This window comes from Anomaloglossus baeobatrachus, chromosome 1 (genome assembly GCF_048569485.1).
Source record: "Anomaloglossus baeobatrachus isolate aAnoBae1 chromosome 1, aAnoBae1.hap1, whole genome shotgun sequence".
NCBI lineage: Eukaryota > Metazoa > Chordata > Amphibia > Anura > Aromobatidae > Anomaloglossus > Anomaloglossus baeobatrachus.
Window position 1 is genome coordinate 259419127 of NC_134353.1, and position 21816 is coordinate 259440942.

General features: G+C 45.2%; 2 long non-coding RNA genes across 2 annotated transcripts; one reads left to right on the forward strand and one right to left on the reverse strand.

The window, feature by feature from the left end:
• Window positions 1–7670: 7670 nt before the first annotated feature.
• LOC142291707 (uncharacterized) lies at window positions 7671–8030 on the reverse strand. Its single transcript, XR_012750528.1, has 3 exons — window positions 7961–8030; window positions 7808–7882; window positions 7671–7721 (listed from the first exon to the last, which is right to left on the reverse strand). It is a non-coding gene; the product is annotated as an uncharacterized LOC142291707 (long non-coding RNA).
• A 5680-nt stretch (window positions 8031–13710) lies between these two features.
• Window positions 13711–14070, forward strand: LOC142291710 (uncharacterized). The gene is made up of 3 exons (XR_012750529.1): window positions 13711–13780; window positions 13859–13933; window positions 14020–14070. It is a non-coding gene; the product is annotated as an uncharacterized LOC142291710 (long non-coding RNA).
• Window positions 14071–21816: the final 7746 nt, after the last annotated feature.

Sequence of the window (21816 nt, forward strand, 5' to 3'; positions counted from 1 at the left end):
TTGAAGTTTAATGTAGATAAATGTAAGGTCATGCACTTGGGTAGAGGAAATAACATTTATGATTATGTACTTAATTGTAGAACACTGGGTAAAACAGACACAGAAAAAGACTTGGGTGTATGGGTGGATGGTAAACTTCACTTTAGTGGACAGTGTCAGGCAGCTGCTGCCAGGGCTAATAAAATAATGGGATGTATTAAAAGAGGTATAAGTGTTCATGAAAAAAATATAGTTCTACCTCTGTACAAGTCACTAGTGCGACCGCACTTAGAATACTGTGTACAATTCTGGTCACCGATATATAAGAAGGACATAGCTGAACTGGAGAGGGTGCAGAGAAGAGCGACCAAGATTATTAGAGGAATGGGTGGGCTGCAATACCAAGACAGGTTATTAAACTTCGGCTTATTTAGTTTGGAAAAACGAAGGCTTAGGGGGGATCTAATCACAATGTATAAATATATGAGGGGACAGTACAGAGACCTTTCCAAAGATCTTTTTACACCTAGGCCTGCGACTGGAACACCGGGGCATCCGCTACGTCTTGAGGAAAGAAGGTTTAATCATAATCACAGACGAGGATTCTTTACTGTACGAGCAGTGAGACTATGGAACTCTCTGCCGCATGATGTTGTAATGAGTGATTCACTACTAACATTTAAGCAGAGCCTGGATGCCTTCCTTGAAAAATTTAATATTACCAGTTATATATATTAGATTTTATGACAGGGTATTGATCCAGGGAGCTAGTCTGATTGCCGGATGTGGAGTCAGGAAGGAAATTTTTTCCCCATTGGAACTTGTTTGCCACATTGGGGTTTTTTTTGCCTTCCTCTGGATCAACATGTTAGGCTACGGGTTGAACTAGATGGACTTAGAGTCTCCCTTCAACCTTAAAAACTATGATACTATGATACGATGATATATAATGAATTAAAAATTAGCATTGTTATAATGTGGACCATTTTGAAAAGCACAGTTTTTGTCCAAAAAAATAACTAAAATAGAACAACGTAGACCAAAAGGATCCATTTATTTCATATGACTGTAAGGGGTGGGCAGACCCCTCACAAAGAAGCCTAGTTAACCCGGAAATGTTATTAAATTGTCTTATATTGTATGTATGTATGTTGAGTAAGGGTACCCCTAGTGGCCGGGTGGGACGGCTGTCACCACATTGGGAAGGAGGAGCCGGCAGTTTAGGAGGGAAGAAAGTGTGTGACACAGGCAGTTGTCTCTGGAACAGGAAAGGAGAAGGAACAGCCAGGGGCAGAGTGTGGCAGCTGAAGCTCAGGGAAGCCGGAGAGAACAGGAGCGGGCAGAACCTCGTAGGGTGAAGCAGTCCGGTGTGGGTCCGGGCTGTGGGTAGCCAGAAGTGGGAGCCGGGCGAAGAGGAGTAGTCAGGCAAGTCACCCACTTGAGGGGACGCTAGGGCAGGCTTTCCCTCAGCTAAAGAAAGTGCCACAGCACTGTGTTTTGTTACTGCCACGTGTGGAGACTTGCGAAGAATAAAACATGTTTGTTATTTGCATCGAACCATGCCTGAAGAGTGTTTGTGCGCCGGACAACACCTGCACCACCACACTCTGCCCCACCACGACATCTCCTGTCCCCAAAGTGACGGTGGAACCAGGGGTAAGCCTGTCAGCAAGGGCCACGACTACAAGGCCGGAGGCACCCCGTTACATGACTAAGGTATGATATAGTCAGTACATTAGATAGTGTCTGAATATTACAAACCTAATAAAGAGACAGAATACACCATGGCATTCTCTGTGTAATAGGAGACATTTCTGTTGTCAATTAACAATACAATTTCACAGCTGTTGTCGCTGTGTTGTGGTTTGAATGCTAACCACAAAACATTTGCATCAAGTCCATTAGATGTTTCTTTCTACAATAAGGCTAGTTAAATCCATTTTTACGTCTCCAGTTTCAGGGCAGGCAGGATTTTGCAGCAGGAAACTGACAAGAGAGACAGGTGTATCTGGGTTGACAAGCTTTATGGCTTAGCTGGAGCTTGAAAGAGGCAACACATTAAACAACTGGCAGCCAAGGTCTTGGTTTGTCTGATTTACAAAGAATGCAAACTAATATTTCTGCCTGTTTAATAACATGTGAAATATACTGTACATATGTTTTATTAAATTATATATTTAATGGAAATGGTATGAAAAACATGAACTGTTTCACAGGAAAATGTAAATTACATAAACATATATATATATATATATATATATATATATATATATATATATATATACACATTGTGATAACACTCTCGGAGATCGCCTTTGCTGTGTTCAAATGGCACGTAGGTTCGATATTCACCTCAGGCAGACGGTCGAATTCCATTGGGGTTTCCATGGCTCACCCATTTTCTCAGAGCTGGCGGTAGAGCTCTTAGGTACTTATCGAGGACGTTTCTTTGTATCATCTCTGGTGCCATCAAAACCTCGGGCTGTAGCCATTTCTTGGTCAAGTGAATAAGGTCGAATATCTGTGACCGTGGTGGTTTATCGGGCTAATAAATCCATTGGTGAACGCTCTGTGCTTGCCGGCCGTTGTCACTCCCAGCCGGGCCAGGATCTCAGCTTTTAGTTTATCAAAGTCATGCGCTGCTTCAGGCTCGAGATCAAAGTAGGCTTTTTGGGCCTCACCTGCCAGAAACGGGACAAGCAAGCCAGCCCATCAGTCCTATGGCCACTTTTCCCGCTCCGCCGTCCGTTCAAGCGTGGTCAGGTAAGCTTCCACATCATTCTCTGTTGTTAGTTTCTGCCAGTACCGACTCACATGAATCACCCTCTGGTCGGCCTTCGTATTACTCTCAGGTACGGCCGCCAGACGCTGTGCCACCTGCTGCAAAAGTTGGCGGTCTCTAACCGTCATTTCCACCAGTTCCTTCAACTGTGCCGACATCAGGCGATTAGCTTCTTGCTGCACAGCTGTGGATTTTACCAGCGCTTTCACCATGTCATCCATTATGATGCATTTTAACGTGCTGCCCGCATTCTCCACCACAATATGATAACACACTCGGGGATCGCCTTTGCTAGGTTCAAAGCGCACGTAGGTTCGGTATTCACCTCAGGCAGACAGCCGAATTCCAGGTGTAACTGACGCTTGGTCAGATTTATTGCAGTGAAGCACAAACAAAAAAAAAACACCACCAAAATAAATCCTTGCCTGTCCGGCGCTAACTATACAGGATGATATCCTAACTACAGACTGGAGGGCTTCTCCCTTCCAGCTAAACCATACAAACATCGAGCACTGCTTCCACTCAAAAGTGTCATCTACACAAACAGGTTTTCTTTGTTCTCAGATGGAGACCCTCCCCAACTTCCCAACCTCCTTTTAATCTATCAGTAGCCAAGTGATCCTGACCAGGCTAGGTCACATAGGACCGATACCAGGGCGAGATATACCTGCCCTCATCCACTAATCCTACATGAGTCTCACAATATATTGTGATATAATCACTGGTACTATGCTGAGAGGGTTAAGGTGTGTTACCTGGGCCGGCTCTGTTGTGGACAGCTAATGAGATAGGTGGGACGGCTGTTCACCATATCTCCACCTCGGGGTGTGGTCCCAGGAATGAAAGTCAGGCCTCTGGACACACTCAGGGCCCTGCACTGAAGTTCCTGTGCTGGAGGAAGTAGCTGGGTGTATTGATGGGTGGAGGTAAGGAAACAGCATCTGAGAAGGCTCTGCAGCGACTTGTGGACTGAACATAACCTGAAGGGCTGAGGTTTGGGAATGTACCTGTTTTCCTGCCTGTACATGCCATGTGATGTCCGTACCAGCGCGGTGCTTTATGAAGTGGAATAAAGCAGGCTGTGATCTTAAGAAACTGTGCCTCCTATGTCTACCTGAAGCCCTCATGCTGAGCGAGTAACCCCCTATGTTGCAAGGTGCAACGTTACATATGGTGGAGAATGCGGGCATGCGGTCTGGTTGCTAGGGGAAACGCAGCCTGGTTGCTAGGGGCAACGGCCTAGGACATATTTCTGTGGATACGGACTGCTTGCGGTGGATCGGCGGGTCCACGAAAATTTTTTGACGCGGTTTGCGGTGGATCGGCGGGTCCACGAACAGGGACAGCGCTCTCAAGCACCTGGTGGTGAATCAGCAGGTCGTTGGGGACCCGTGCTGCAGTGGCGAGAGTCCAGCGACTGGAGGTTCCAGGCCAGCCGGAATTGCAAGGCCCTGCTTGGTGAGCAGTGATACACCACAGGCTGGAGATCCTGGTTGTACGGGCGGTACAACCCGGAAAGGTTAGTGGTTCTCTAACCCCCCCCCCTGTCTTTGACCACCGGGTATTACCCATTGGAGTGCCCCTCCTGTTCCTCTTTTCGTTGCAGCATGGAGGAGCTCCTGAACCAGCTGCTGCAGAGCCAGCAGCACCAACAGCATGTGCCTGGAGGTCCAGTGACAGCAGTGGGGGCTAAAAGCCAAAAAGAGGGAATGGTCCCTGCAGACGTTGTGGAGGAGCTGTACCAGTTCCTGGTGCAGGGACAGCAGGAGCTGTCAGTGTGCAGCGATGTGGCAGCCATGGACCAGTTTGAGCGTTCCCTTCGGGGGCCGGTATGGACACTGGGTGCCCAGGGAGATAAGGGCGAACGGTGTGAACTGGGGGCTAAGGACGTTGCATGGAAACCCCAAAAGGGGGCGGAGTCCCAAAAAGGGGTGGTTGCCCAAAAGGGGGAGGAGTCCCAAAAAGGGGTGGTTGCCCAAAAGGGGGCGGAGTCCCAAAAAGGGGTGGTTGCCCAAAAGGGGGCGGAGTCCCAGAACGAGGTGGTTGCCCAAAAGGGGGCGGAGTCCCAAAAAGGGGTGGTTGCCCAAAAGGGGGCGGAGTCCCAAAAAGGGGTGGTTTCCCAAAAGGGGGCGGAGTCCCGGAACGGGGTAGTTACCCAACAGGGGGCGGAGCCTCAGAAAGCGATGGTGACCCACAAGGGGGTGGAGCATTTACAAGCCAAACAGGTAGACTATAGCAAGGGGCAATGGGGTTCGCCTTACATATGTCCTACCTGCGGTATAGGCTATCCATCCAGTATGAGGCCACAGAAGTGCTCCGTGGACTTGAATGGGCTACATGTGTCTGGTCTGTTAGACCCGGGGAGCCGGTTGACCTTAGTTAGACCCATGCCTGATCTCCATGTGATGGTGGGTAGGACGATAGAAGGAAGTTGTGTGCATGGGACCACTAAAGTATATCCTCTGGCCAGGGTGATGATTCAAACGGCCAAACGTTTGGGACGCCCTGATGTGGGTGTAGCGCCAGATCTGTTATATCCAGTTATCATAGGACGGGACTTTGAGCTCTTTCAGGATTTATGGAAGACAGAGGCCGGGACCGATTGCACAGGAATGAGTCGGCCCTCGCCTAAGAAAGCCTCTTTTCCGTATGAGGTTATACAGATTCCCTGTGGGATATTGGGGTGCAATGAGGAGATGGTACCTCCACATAAGGACTGTCAAGAGTTAGGGGTGACCATGACGTCTCCAAAAGGAAGTGACAGTGTGACCACTACAGTTATAGTAGCTCCAGAAAAGGGGGCCGACATCTGGTTAAGTGGGGACGTGTTAGTCCAGGACACCAGGGGGAGTGACGATGACTCCAGTAAAGACACTGACTCCAGAAAGGTGACAAGCAAGTACAGTGAGGTACAGAAGTGTGAGAAGGGGAAAACTTCCTCCCGACGCCGAAGACGTAATAAGCGCCGAGAGGTGGCACAGTGTATGTCGCCTGAGGGTGCAGAGAAAGTGAAATACCTGGGTAATGAAAACACGTTGCCAGTAGCAACTGCTACGGTAGAGTCTGACAGTGATATCCTACAAAAGAAAGAGGAATCAAAGACTGAACTGACACATTGTCACGACAAAAATCAGCAGGGTGAAATTGCAGGGAAGGAACCGACCAAAGAAGTAATGGCGGTGTCTCCTATAATTTCCATGCATGAAGCTGGAGGTCTGTTGGATGATAGCGCTGTACGAGATGACATCCTACAGAATAATATAGGAGAAGGAATCCAGGGCAGTGTTGGTGGAGTACAAATCCCCAAAGGTCATGGTGAGCAGACCGGTAAGCTACCCAGTGGTGAAGTGATGAATGTTGAAAATGGGGCCAAGGTTCTAAGAAGAACAGAGTGCCGTGCTGAAGGGCGTAACACCCTGGTAGAAGGCGATGCTGTAAACTCCCAAGAGAAGGCAGAGGGTGACACTGCAGAGACCCAAGTGGAAGTTGGAGGGAATGCAGTGAAGTCCCAAGACACAGCAGGTGCTGTAAAAACGGAAAGAGCCTCTGAGGAAGAGGTGAAGTCTGGACGTGAGGTCTCATCAGAAGCTGAGAGCCTGACTGACTCAGTGGGTAAGACCAAGATCGCAGACAAGAAGATTGGCTCAGCTAAGAGCCTGAAACCCGAAGGCTCTGAGGCCGGGGCGGAACCTGAGGCGTGTGTAACTCAACAGGTGAAGCCTTTGGCGGAGAATATGGAGGAAGGCAAGAGACCTGAGAAACAGTCTAGTGTCCTTGACACTGAAGGAAGCAGACCAGTCTTCAAGTACCGGATAGACGTGCCGGAAGACTTAAGAGAAGCCTGTGCCAGTGAGAAGGTGCATGAGAGATTCCAGAAGGCAGTAGGGGCCTGTAAAGTGTACTTTGCCGCAGAGACTAATCAGTTGGTGGTGTGCTCTTTCAGTGATGCCACAAAGAAGCGAGTGGCAATCCTGAGTGACATGCACCTACGGTGTCTTCGTACGAAGTGGCTCATCACTGCAAAGAAGGATGAAGACACCAGACGCTTGGCGCAGCTGACCGCAGGCTTTCAAGAAGTAATAATATATAGGAATCACTGCACTCTCATTGATTATAAGAAAATATCAACAGATTCGTTTTTTGTGCCAGAAAAAAATTTTTTTATTTATTCATAAATCTATTTCAGTTATTAGATAAACTAAGTGAAGATGGGACGTTTCGGCCCAACAACGGGCCTTCTTCACGGCAAAATACACTAAAAAAATATAAAAAAAGGACAACAATCAATATATACATTATGGTACAATGTTAACATGAAAACAGTAGAGCATATGAAGAAGCATAAATAGAAATATTAGTATGTCGATATCTGAAAGAATGCAAAGTACAGTAATAAAATACATACTGGTAGTTTGTCATATAGAGAAGAAGAGAAAGAAAAAGAAGAGGAAGAAGAAGGGGAAGAAAGAAGGAAGCAGGCAACATGATGGTCTCTGTGAATGGTATAACATACCTCAGTAGTTATGAGGTGATTATTTCAGGTTCATTGCATACAAAAGAGTTTTTGTAGGAGGAGTTATCTAGAAAGGAACACCGCTTTATTTTATTGACTCTTGTACTAGACGTTTTAGACAACAGATCCTAAGGAGAAGAAGTGCAAGTATGAATGAAGGAATATTAGATAAATATTCTATGTTAGTACGACATTGCTGTGGGAATCTTTTACCTTAATGGCATATACGAATACATACACCCAATGAATTATTAGATACTCTGGACACCGGGCCAGTAACCAATTGTGTTCACCTTGTGGACCCTTTAAGAGATCCAAGACATTCAGGATTAAAGATCAGAAGACTTGAATTGGTGTATGTGGAGCATGTGTCATAAATACCTTATATCTTATAATACTTGATGTAGTTATGCTTGAAATGACAGGCAAAAATCTAGAACACGTGGTCTATGAAAAAAGGAGAAATGAAACTGACTACCAGCGTCACCTATTAAAGCGGTACTTAGAAGGGTAACCTATAATATATAAACTACCTCAATACTGCTGCTATAGAGGCCTGTTTCGCTTTTGTGCTTGAACACTTGAGTAAATTTTCTAGTTTGTACAACCTAGAGGATTCAGAAATATCTAATCAGGAGAATATATATGGATTCCAAACTAACCTCTATAACACACATTGCTATTACCTTCAAATCAAGGTGTATGTCAGAAGATGCATGATCTGAGGAGTTATTAGTAATGCCAAAGGTTTTCTGGTGAGCTGAAATAAGGGTAGTCACAATCAAGACAAGTTCAATCAATTCTAGAGGGAAAGCTCCTATCAGACCTTCTTAAGTTACCTGCACTTTCTTGATACAATAGGCAGAGGGTGGTGGGTTCCTCTATAATAAAGAGGAAAGAGCTGTTGTTATATACCTGCCATTTTTGGTAAAAAGTATGTACCCAGAGCGCCTGAAAACAACCTACCTCATTGCCGTCTTCCCAGACTGTGGCTGATTGCGCCCTGTGAACCGGCATGCAGTCTCATTTAACATCGCAAAACCGGAAGTGGCGTCAGACGCCGGCGCATGCGCGGTAGTGAGCCGCGTTTCTATTAGAATGTATGAGGTACCGTGTAGTGTATAAAGGAAGCGCCTGCGCATGCGCATTGAGTGTTTTTACGTACTCTGATACAAAACAGTACTGGGAAGATGTAAATGGGGATTGACATTTGTTGCCTGCAAAGTTATATAGAAAAAATGGAACAGAGAAAGTCAGGACAGGATTGAAGGTGTACAAGGACATAAAATTTCGTCATGACATATTAGTATGATGATATAACAATGTATGCAGATTACCCACATAATTACACGGAGGGATGGTATTCCCTGAATTGGGAGAGGAAAAAAGAGAGTCTTTCGGGTATTCTGAATACGAGCATTAAACAGTTCAATCATAAGAAATGCACATAAATAGTCCATCTTGATAATGTATATCGGATTCAACCTGGAGAAAAAAATTTTTTTTCTTTTTTTGTTTTTTAGGAGAACACAGTGAAGGTCCCAATGCGTTAGATGCAAACAAGGCTATATCAGAGAATTATATAGGGTGAAATTTATACTTTACCAGCTATCAGTGCGTGCACAATGGAAGAAGAAAATGTGACATTTCTTAGGTTTTCTAGAGGGAAAAAAAAGGGGGAAGATAGTTAGAATGATACTAAAATTTAACTCTTAATATTCAGGAAGGTCTCTTATGAAATAGGCCAGTCAATTTCTCTATTCAGACCCTTTGGAGTTAGGGTCTGTAACCTGTATATCCAGAAACTCTCTCTTTTCTTCAAAAGTTCTATATGATTACCTCCTCGTCTGGGTCTGTGTACCCTATCAATAACTTGATAGCGTAATTGTGCAATATTGTGGTTTGCCTCGTGGAAGTGTTGTGGAATGGGGAGCCACAGTTTACCGCATCTAATTGTAGACTTGTGGCTAGCTATTCTGTCGCCTACGTGTTGGATAGTTTCGCCTACATAAAGCAGGCCACATGGACACTTTATGATATACACAACAAAGTTGCTTTCACACGTGAAGTATTCCTTGATTGGAAAACTTTTACCTGATCTCGGGTGCACAAAATGATCGCCTTTAATCACATTGGAACAGGATGCGCAACCTAGACAAGGGAATGTACCAGTGCGTCTTGGTGTTAGTAATGTTTGTGTGATGTTCTTCTCACTCCCTATGTCCGCCTTAATCAACGAATCCCTAATGTTCTGTGGTCTCCTCTTGCACATTAAAGGTGGGAGTAAAAATGATGTTATTTCCGGGTACGCTTTTCTCAGTAAGGGCCAATGGTGATTGATAATACTGTAAATCTTTAGCATGGATGGATGATGCGTATGTACGAAGGGTAGCCTATCTACTGTCTGACATTTTTCTGGTGGGGTAGAGGACAACGCCTTTTCTCTCTCATTCCTTAATAGTGCTTCTGGATACTTACGTTCGAGAAACCTTTCTGTCATTTCATTTAATCTTTTTGGTTTTTAGTAGTTTCCTCAGAAACTATTCTCGTAACTCTCTTAAATTGTGATCTGGGCAAGCTGTCTTTTGTAGATTTTGGGTGGCAGCTAGTGTATAACAACATACAGTTGCGGTCCGTGGGTTTCCGATATAGGTCTGAAGATAATTTTCCACTTTCATCTTTTCTTATACAAGTGTCGAGAAAATTAATCTCATCTTGGTGGTGGTTTAATGTAAACCTCAACTCCGGCCATATGCTGTTGATGTGTCTATCAAAGATCATGAGACTAGTGTTGTCCCCTTGCCAAATGCAGAAAATATCATCGATGAATCTGACCCAAATGAGGGTCAGTTCATCGAAAGAAGGATAAGAGTATACGTATCTATTTTCAAAAAAATCCATAAAAAGATTTGCATAGGCCGGGGCTACGTTCGAGCCCATCGCGGTCCCGTGTCGCTGTACATAGAAATCGTCCCTAAAGAGAAAGTAATTCTCTTCTAGGACTATGTCAAGTAGGCCCATTGTGAAATCCCTTGAGTCTTGGTTCAGATTAGTTTTTTCTAAGGCGAGTTTGGTTGCTCTAGTACCCTTGCTGTGTGATATTGATGTGTACAAGCTACTCACATCCCATGTGCAAAGAAGACTGCTCGGAGAAGCTCTATGAAGGGTTTTGATTTTTAGTAAAAACTCATTCGTATCCAAGATATGAGATCTAGTATTTTTTGTCAAAGGAGTAAGTATTTTTTCTAAGTAAATAGAAAGTGGCGAAAGGATTGATCCTGTGGATGCAACAATGGGTCTTCCTGGAGGATTATTGAGTGTTTTGTGAACTTTGGGGAGTGTGTAGAAGACAGGTGTTATTGGGTGTGTTTTTGTAAGGAAAGTGCGGGTTGTCTGGTCAATGACACCTTTCTCTTGATATGTGGATAGAAAATTCTGAATTCTCGTTTGGATTTTAAATACTGGATCTGAGGAAATTCTCTGGTAAGTAACTGTGTCATTCAGTTGTCGTTTTATTTCCTCTATGTAGTCGTGTGTATTTTGGACCACAATGGCACCCCCCCTTGTCAGCTGGTTTTAGGGTTATGGTCTTGTTATGTACAAGACCATAACCCTAAAACCAGCTGACAAGGGGGGTGCCATTGTGGTCCAAAATACACACGACTACATAGAGGAAATAAAACGACAACTGAATGACACAGTTACTTACCAGAGAATTTCCTCAGATCCAGTATTTAAAATCCAAACGAGAATTCAGAATTTTCTATCCACATATCAAGAGAAAGGTGTCATTGACCAGACAACCCGCACTTTCCTTACAAAAACACACCCAATAACACCTGTCTTCTACACACTCCCCAAAGTTCACAAAACACTCAATAATCCTCCAGGAAGACCCATTGTTGCATCCACAGGATCAATCCTTTCGCCACTTTCTATTTACTTAGAAAAAATACTTACTCCTTTGACAAAAAATACTAGATCTCATATCTTGGATACGAATGAGTTTTTACTAAAAATCAAAACCCTTCATAGAGCTTCTCCGAGCAGTCTTCTTTGCACATGGGATGTGAGTAGCTTGTACACATCAATATCACACAGCAAGGGTACTAGAGCAACCAAACTCGCCTTAGAAAAAACTAATCTGAACCAAGACTCAAGGGATTTCACAATGGGCCTACTTGACATAGTCCTAGAAGAGAATTACTTTCTCTTTAGGGACGATTTCTATGTACAGCGACACGGGACCGCGATGGGCTCGAACGTAGCCCCGGCCTATGCAAATCTTTTTATGGATTTTTTTGAAAATAGATACGTATACTCTTATCCTTCTTTCGATGAACTGACCCTCATTTGGGTCAGATTCATCGATGATATTTTCTGCATTTGGCAAGGGGACAACACTAGTCTCATGATCTTTGATAGACACATCAACAGCATATGGCCGGAGTTGAGGTTTACATTAAACCACCACCAAGATGAGATTAATTTTCTCGACACTTGTATAAGAAAAGATGAAAGTGGAAAATTATCTTCAGACCTATATCGGAAACCCACGGACCGCAACTGTATGTTGTTATACACTAGCTGCCACCCAAAATCTACAAAAGACAGCTTGCCCAGATCACAATTTAAGAGAGTTACGAGAATAGTTTCTGAGGAAACTACTAAAAACCAAAAAGATTAAATGAAATGACAGAAAGGTTTCTCGAACGTAAGTATCCAGAAGCACTATTAAGGAATGAGAGAGAAAAGGCGTTGTCCTCTACCCCACCAGAAAAATGTCAGACAGTAGATAGGCTACCCTTCGTACATACGCATCATCCATCCATGCTAAAGATTTACAGTATTATCAATCACCATTGGCCCTTACTGAGAAAAGCGTACCCGGAAATAACATCATTTTTACTCCCACCTTTAATGTGCAAGAGGAGACCACAGAACATTAGGGATTCGTTGATTAAGGCGGACATAGGGAGTGAGAAGAACATCACACAAACATTACTAACACCAAGACGCACTGGTACATTCCCTTGTCTAGGTTGCGCATCCTGTTCCAATGTGATTAAAGGCGATCATTTTGTGCACCCGAGATCAGGTAAAAGTTTTCCAATCAAGGAATACTTCACGTGTGAAAGCAACTTTGTTGTGTATATCATAAAGTGTCCATGTGGCCTGCTTTATGTAGGCGAAACTATCCAACACGTAGGCGACAGAATAGCTAGCCACAAGTCTACAATTAGATGCGGTAAACTGTGGCTCCCCATTCCACAACACTTCCACGAGGCAAACCACAATATTGCACAATTACGCTATCAAGTTATTGATAGGGTACACAGACCCAGACGAGGAGGTAATCATATAGAACTTTTGAAGAAAAGAGAGAGTTTCTGGATATACAGGTTACAGACCCTAACTCCAAAGGGTCTGAATAGAGAAATTGACTGGCCTATTTCATAAGAGACCTTCCTGAATATTAAGAGTTAAATTTTAGTATCATTCTAACTATCTTCCCCCTTTTTTTTCCCTCTAGAAAACCTAAGAAATGTCACATTTTCTTCTTCCATTGTGCACGCACTGATAGCTGGTAAAGTATAAATTTCACCCTATATAATTCTCTGATATAGCCTTGTTTGCATCTAACGCATTGGGACCTTCACTGTGTTCTCCTAAAAAACAAAAAAAGAAAAAAAATTTTTTTCTCCAGGTTGAATCCGATATACATTATCAAGATGGACTATTTATGTGCATTTCTTATGATTGAACTGTTTAATGCTCGTATTCAGAATACCCGAAAGACTCTCTTTTTTCCTCTCCCAATTCAGGGAATACCATCCCTCCGTGTAATTATGTGGGTAATCTGCATACATTGTTATATCATCATACTAATATGTCATGACGAAATTTTATGTCCTTGTACACCTTCAATCCTGTCCTGACTTTCTCTGTTCCATTTTTTCTATATAACTTTGCAGGCAACAAATGTCAATCCCCATTTACATCTTCCCAGTACTGTTTTGTATCAGAGTACGTAAAAACACTCAATGCGCATGCGCAGGCGCTTCCTTTATACACTACACGGTACCTCATACATTCTAATAGAAACGCGGCTCACTACCGCGCATGCGCCGGCGTCTGACGCCACTTCCGGTTTTGCGATGTTAAATGAGACTGCATGCCGGTTCACAGGGCGCAATCAGCCACAGTCTGGGAAGACGGCAATGAGGTAGGTTGTTTTCAGGCGCTCTGGGTACATACTTTTTACCAAAAATGGCAGGTATATAACAACAGCTCTTTCCTCTTTATTATAGAGGAACCCACCACCCTCTGCCTATTGTATCAAGAAAGTGCAGGTAACTTAAGAAGGTCTGATAGGAGCTTTCCCTCTAGAATTGATTGAACTTGTCTTGATTGTGACTACCCTTATTTCAGCTCACCAGAAAACCTTTGGCATTACTAATAACTCCTCAGATCATGCATCTTCTGACATACACCTTGATTTGAAGGTAATAGCAATGTGTGTTATAGAGGTTAGTTTGGAATCCATATATATTCTCCTGATTAGATATTTCTGAATCCTCTAGGTTGTACAAACTAGAAAATTTACTCAAGTGTTCAAGCACAAAAGCGAAACAGGCCTCTATAGCAGCAGTATTGAGGTAGTTTATATATTATAGGTTACCCTTCTAAGTACCGCTTTAATAGGTGACGCTGGTAGTCAGTTTCATTTCTCCTTTTTTCATAGACCACGTGTTCTAGATTTTTGCCTGTCATTTCAAGCATAACTACATCAAGTATTATAAGATATAAGGTATTTATGACACATGCTCCACATACACCAATTCAAGTCTTCTGATCTTTAATCCTGAATGTCTTGGATCTCTTAAAGGGTCCACAAGGTGAACACAATTGGTTACTGGCCCGGTGTCCAGAGTATCTAATAATTCATTGGGTGTATGTATTCGTATATGCCATTAAGGTAAAAGATTCCCACAGCAATGTCGTACTAACATAGAATATTTATCTAATATTCCTTCATTCATACTTGCACTTCTTCTCCTTAGGATCTGTTGTCTAAAACGTCTAGTACAAGAGTCAATAAAATAAAGCGGTGTTCCTTTCTAGATAACTCCTCCTACAAAAACTCTTTTGTATGCAATGAACCTGAAATAATCACCTCATAACTACTGAGGTATGTTATACCATTCACAGAGACCATCATGTTGCCTGCTTCCTTCTTTCTTCCCCTTCTTCTTCCTCTTCTTTTTCTTTCTCTTCTTCTCTATATGACAAACTACCAGTATGTATTTTATTACTGTACTTTGCATTCTTTCAGATATCGACATACTAATATTTCTATTTATGCTTCTTCATATGCTCTACTGTTTTCATGTTAACATTGTACCATAATGTATATATTGATTGTTGTCCTTTTTTTATATTTTTTTAGTGTATTTTGCCGTGAAGAAGGCCCGTTGTTGGGCCGAAACGTCCCATCTTCACTTAGTTTATCTAATAACTGAAATAGATTTATGAATAAATAAAAAAAATTTTTTCTGGCACAAAAAACGAATCTGTTGATATTTTCTTATAATCAATGAGAGTGCAGTGATTCCTATATATTGTTACTCGGGCTTCGGTCCTCTCACGTGCACCTCAATCTTCTCTACGTTAGGGCAGAGTGCACACCAATTTCTTTATATTAGGCTTTCAAGAAGTGGTGGTTGTGAAGAAAGCATTAATTGGACTGGCATTGAGAGCACTAAGAAATAATATTAAGCAAGCCAGGAAGGTTCCAGGTGTCACAGCTGTGCATTTAGATAAAGACAGTGGAACATTTCGTATCTATGGGACAACTGCAGAAGCGGTGAAGACAGCTCGCCGGTTATTGGAGTTTGTGGAAGAGATCATTCAAGTGCCCAAAGAGATGGTTATGAGGCTTATTGGACGACATGGAAGAGCCATGCAGGAGATGGTTGATAAGACCGGTGTGACGACATTAAGAATTGATATTCATAACGAAGCCAGGAGGCCCTGTGAAGTCGGTATGGTTCCATGTACCATTGTGGGCACAACTGGATGTGTTGAAGATCTACGAGCCCTCCTAGAATACCGTTTGGGATACCTGGAAGAGTTAAAACAATTGAATCGAGAAAGACGGAAGATTGCAAACCAACTTCGCCAAGTTGGTGTAGTTTGGCGACCATATAGGGGCTATGGCCCCGAAGAGAAAGGTGGCCCGCTCGATGAACGTGTTGCTTCAGAGGGCAAAAGCAAGTCCAATGGTAAAAGGAGCCAGGGTCATAGAGGACCCAGATATTCATCGGGCTATAGCACAGACTCTGAACGGTCTCAGTCCTGTGAGACACAATCCAAAGGACTGAATGAAAGTAGCGATGGGTCGTTAGCCAATGTCGTTGACAAGAGAGTGCACAATCCGAGAAACAGACGACGATGCCCGGGTAGAAGAGCCCACGATAGATTTATACACAGACCCTGCGGAGGGCCTGGATATGGCGCCTCTTCTGGCAGTTCACCGCTGAGGCCCCTCGATAGTGACCCCTCTAGTGGTCGGGATAGCTCAGGGTTAGACAGAACGGTAGTATCGACTGGGAGAGAGACTCTCTCCTACACTGACCGTGGGTGGCAGCCTTGGAGAGCTGGGACTGACCAGGGGGCGTATGAGAGAGTTCGCTGGGGAGGGTCCGGTGACTGTGACGGACGGTACGTCAATGGCTGTAGTCCGGGGCGGACGGAGCGGGTGCTCTTGTCCGCTATGTCAAGGTGCCAAAACCCTCCGGCTTTGGGCAGAGGGGGAGGATATGTGATATAATCACTGGTACTATGCTGAGAGGGTTAAGGTGTGTTACCTGGGCCGGCTCTGTTGTGGACAGCTAATGAGATAGGTGGGACGGCTGTTCACCATATCTCCACCTCGGGGTGTGGTCCCAGGAATGAAAGTCAGGCCTCTGGACACACTCAGGGCCCTGCACTGACGTTCCTGTGCTGGAGGAAGTAGCTGGGTGTATTGATGGGTGGAGGTAAGGAAACAGCATCTGAGAAGGCTCTGCAGCGACTTGTGGACTGAACATAACCTGAAGGGCTGAGGTTTGGGAATGTACCTGTTTTCCTGCCTGTACATGCCATGTGATGTCCGTACCAGCGCGGTGCTTTATGAAGTGGAATAAAGCAGGCTGTGATCTTAAGAAACTGTGCCTCCTATGTCTACCTGAAGCCCTCATGATGAGCGAGTAACCCCCTATGTTGCAAGGTGCAACGCTACAATATATATATATATATATATATATATACTATACTATATATGTACCGCCTCCGTGCCAGCGGCCGAGCCGCTCGGATCCGGAGCCGCGGTGCCTCGAGGGGTCTCCGGTTCCGGGGGGTCCGCGCGGACACTCGAATTAAAAGAAGAGGGGGAATATGTACAAGGGGGTTAGGAAGTTTGTGACGCCACCCACGGTGTGTAGTAAGGTGAGGAACCACCGCTGCTGTTGGGGAGCCCGGTGACGATGGTCTAGCAGCCGGATGTTTAACCCCACCGTGGGTAGGGGGTTTGTGTCCTAGGGCCCATTGGATGGTTGGTGCTTGGGGTGCCATTGGGGTTAGGAAAAGGGTTTTTCAGTGGACTCACTCAGTCCAGGAATAAAAACACCGACAGCTTGTAAACCAGAGCTCTGAGCACCACCTACGCTTGCTCTCAGGGTTCACGCGTAGGATTTCTTTGGACTGTATTGGGAAAGTCCTATCCCATCGGTGCGCCAGTACCCCGATTTTTGGAGCGGGTTGGGGATGAATCTTGAAGTCTTCACCCCCGTCGGGTAAATTACTGGAACGCATAAAAGCTACTTTCCGGCTTAGGGTCCACGTACCCCGTTGTGCTCTGGCCCCTGCCTGGTGATAGCTCAAGGCTGCCGACTGCCCTCCTCGGCAGTCCGTGCCCCTTGACACAATCCCCTGCGACCGGGGTTCCAGCTCCTACCAGGCCCAGACTAACGTCTGCCACCTAGTAACTACAGGAGCCCTGCTCCAGGCCGGTGACCTCTCCCTCTCAGAGAGTCACCTCCACCTCCTTCCTCTCCTGGTTCACTTCACTCTCTCCTCTGCTCCACTGTCACTTTCCCCTTACCAACCCCCCATATGGGTGGCCCTATTCCCTTAAGGCCCCTCAATGGTGTGTCTGGTGGGTACAGTATAAAGTGTTCCTAGAATTTTGATTGGCTAAGCTGTTAGCAACACCAAAGGACCAGGACCCGTAACCAAGGAGGAGTGGATACTGTGCAGAAGGGAAGATTGCACAATACCCTGTGACGACCTGATAGGCCAGGGCGTCACATTCCCCCTTGGTTAAACGTAGCTCGTCCGCGAGCTACAGGACACAGAAGTTTATTTTTGCTTTGCTTTTAACTGTAGAAAGGAAAATATAACAGGTTAACACATTTTTATTAACGGGTTAATCCCACACAGGGAAGGCAATTCACTTAAACGTTGCTAAAATTGTTAAGAGTTCATCGCTCAACGGTGGGACGCTACCGGTTTTATGGTAACGGAGGCTCAACCTACTCCGTTGCAGCCCCTTCCTGCGACAGTCCAGTCCCAATGTCCCAGATCCCAATAACCCACCACCCAAACAACCTGTTCCCCCTGGAAACCTATAGTGGGTCCGTGACCGGGTTAAGGTCCCGGGTATTGTCTTTTAGATGACTCTGGCACAGGAGGTGCAACTATTATACAAGACACAAGTTTGTGTTGGTCACTCCAGTCCTGTGACCGTGGTCCATGTTTATTTATGTATAAAACTTAAACGAAGTCCATGTACCGGTTGTACACTTTTCAACAATTTGCTTGCAAATCTGGTAACTTTCACTCTTTTCATTAAAACTGGTAGTTAGGCACTTATTTACTAAGTTTTTCTATATGGAAAATAACAAACTATGAAAAATAAAAAATGAAAGCACCGATACCTAACAATTCTATGGCATCGCAACTACTGGTACTGTAACACTTATTAACACTAGTAATAGACTATCGGGTCCCGTAGCCATGCTTCTTTGCGACTATGTGCTGCTGACGCCGACACATACCCTTCCTCAAACATTACATGTTTGGTTACCTCCATGGCATACCAGCCCCACTTTCTGCAATGCCGGGTATAGGTAACCATCTCCTCAGGTTGAAGATTACGCTCCATGTGGCCCCATGGAAAGTGCTGCGCCACATCTCGTCGAGACACGTATACCCCCGATGTGAGGCCTGCTTCACGGATAAACCCCCATCCTTGCTCGGGGCCACGGCACCATGGCCCTCTTACTCGGGAAGCAGCGCTCCTTATCTGCTCCTTTTCTTCTCGATCATGGGCGGCAAGCTCCCGTCGTCGCTGGTCTCGGGTTGCAATTTCTGACTGTAGCTGGTACTGTTGTCATTCCCAGTATCAGCGGTCGGCCTCAGCTCCCTATCTGGCTCTGGCTTTACTTGAACTCTGGCGGCCCCAACAGCCGTCAGGATGCCGCATGGTAACAAAACACGCCACCACAGTCAGCCAGTGGTAAGGCAGGTTTCAGGGAAAGTCAGTTTAGTGAATGAGCGGAGCCTGCACCCACCGGAGTCACTGGCACTGACTCCTCTCCTATCACCAGCATTGTCCACGTCGGGAATACGGCGGCGCCTTGTGAACAAAGCTTAAGTCCCAGGAGCGGACTCCGGTGAAGACGTGACAGATCAGCAGTGAGGAGAAGCTGCGAGAATGTTAGTAGGTAGGAGCAGGAGACGCCATGAGGTAGCTCTGTGTGTCTGGAGACATTCTGGAGAATTTTCATGTCGAGCAACAGATCTGAAGAAAAGGTGAGATGGATCGGGAGGATAAAGGGAGAGATGACCAGTTTATTACTAGATATAGGGATTAGTGGGGATATTAGGAAGTGAAGGACTATAGCAGTGATAGTGGAACGAAACACAAACATTATTTACAGTGACTATGGATCCAGTTAACTAAAGTGCCGTTATGACACTTATAGATGCACTTATTCACAAATACTGCTTTTCCAACTGATAGAAACAAACGGATTCCGAAAGCTGATGGCTGTTGCAGTCACATAGTACCAGGCGTCATTACTTCTCTAATAAAACTTTGCCTGCGCTACACCAGCATGTCCCAGACATCAGCCATTCCTTGAAAATCTGTGTCTTACAGAGTGCATTTCACCACTGACACCTGGATGAGCAAGCATGTCCAAGGGCGTTACATCATGCTGAATGAGCACTGAGTGATTCTGGTGGCTGGGAGGGCCAGGGAGGAAGGGGCTGCTCCTCCAGTATTGAAATCCCCCAGGCTTTCGAGACAAACCTCTCTATCTACAAGTTCCTACACTGCTTGTGCCTCTTCTACCTCCTGTAGGTCCTCCCCCTGCACCCTGAACCACTCCCTTAATGTGACACACATTCCAACAGAACAGAGAGAATCAACCCCACCTTCGTACAGCGCAGCCAGGGCTCACTGAAATCAGACAGTGTTTTATTTAGAATACATTGGAAAACACAGTCAACCAGCTGCAGAGTTGTGGATGGCTATCCAGGCCATCTTTCAGCAATGGCTGTCTTCACTGAACCTGGATCCAGGGAAGGCCGTGTGCAATAACGGTGGCGGCCCTAGGCCGGGGAAACCTCACACAAGTGCCTTGCATGGCTCACGGACTGGATGCACTGCTGCAGAAATCATGGTTGCTGTGAGGCCACTTCCCGTTCACACCCCTCTGCTCATCAACTTGCAGTACTACAAAAGGTATTTTGGTCTTCTGGTTAACCAGTTGATATCCAATGTGCAGACGTGTGGAAATCCACACTGCACATATTGCTGTGAATGTGCCAGCAGCAAAGTACTCTGGTGCAGTATAAAATGACACAAAGCCTATGCCAACCCAGTCCGGGTGTGGGGAAAATCACGCTTCCGGAGTGGGCACACATGAAGGACCTCTGCCCCCTTCTGCTCAGTTTCCAAATAGCTACTAAGATGGTTAGCTCTGATGATGCCATCATCAGCATAACTATTCTGATCATCTACATGCTGAGGCACAGTTTAAATCGTCTACGGGAGAGTCCCAGAGGAAGAGGAGGAAGCAAAGGATCATGCGGAAGGGATACCAATCTCTCTAAAGTCGGGACTGTCATCGCACATGCAGTTGGCATGGAAGGGTAGCGTACACCAATCGAGGGGGGATTATGGTACCAGACAAACAGTTATTGAAGGTGCAGGAGATTAGGACTAAATGCAGGACGAGAAGGAAGAGGTGATTGGTGCGCTACAGTCAGCAGATGAAGAAAATATTGATACCGCTCTGTTATCCGTGTTTGGTTGGAGTGGACGGAGGGAGGAAGCAAGCTTGAGTGTTACTCCGACACCAACACATCATGGACTTGGACCTCACGGAAGAGCCCGACACATGAGCGTCTTCTTGCTGCACTATCTGCCACATGATCAGGGATTGGAGATGCAGGAAGCTCATTTGCATATTCCCAGTGCATTCTGGGAAGAGAAGACTTTCGCCTATTATACGCTTCATCAGCAATATGGAAGAGAAGAAAATCCACATGGTCACCTGCAACACATGCTACATGTTTACGGATCTGCCGCACAAAAAAAAAACAACTTCACCTGTCAAAAGTGCAAACTTGTTGCCCTCTTAGAGGAAAACGTGCAGGGACTGGAAGAAAGAATAACAACTTTGAAGTTAATTAAAGAACATGAGGACTTCTTGGACGAGGCAGAAGCAACCATTCAGGATATGGAAAGTGAGAAAAGCTTCAGAACACATATAGAGGCTGAAAAGTGGACACATGTGACCAAAAGAAGCCAGCGTATCAAGTGGTCATCACCACCCACACAGCTTAGCAACCAATATGAAGCCCTCATGCTGGAGAACGAAAATGGCACAGCTCAGGATGATACCATATCTACAGGAGAAGACACAGTATCATCAAAAGAAGTTACTTTGTCAACAAAAGCAGAAACAAAAGACACTCAAAAACATTCAGGAGCAACAAGCAGTGCGTCCAGAAAGAAAAGAAGAGTGGTAGTTATGGGCGACTCACACTACTAAGAGGCACGGAGGCAACTATCTGCAGGCCGGACATAACCGCACGAGAAGTATGCTGCCTCCTGGGAGCAAAAATCAAGGATGTGGCCAACAGGATACCAACTATCCTCGGATCCAAGGACGAATACCGTTCCTATTGATACATGTAGGAACAAACGACACGGCAAGAAATGATCTACCAACTATTTGTGAAGACTTTGAAACTCTGGGGAAGAAAATGAAGGAGCGGAACGTACAGGTTGTTTTCTCATCAATCCTCCCAGTCGATGGCCATGGTGTCAGAAGATGGAATAGGATACTAGATTTGAACAACTGGCTACGACGATGGTGCAGGCAGCAAGGATTTGGATTCTTGGACCATGGAGTGAATTACCTCTACGATGGACTTCTCGCAAGAGACGGGATACACCTCACAAAACCTGGGAAACACACATTCG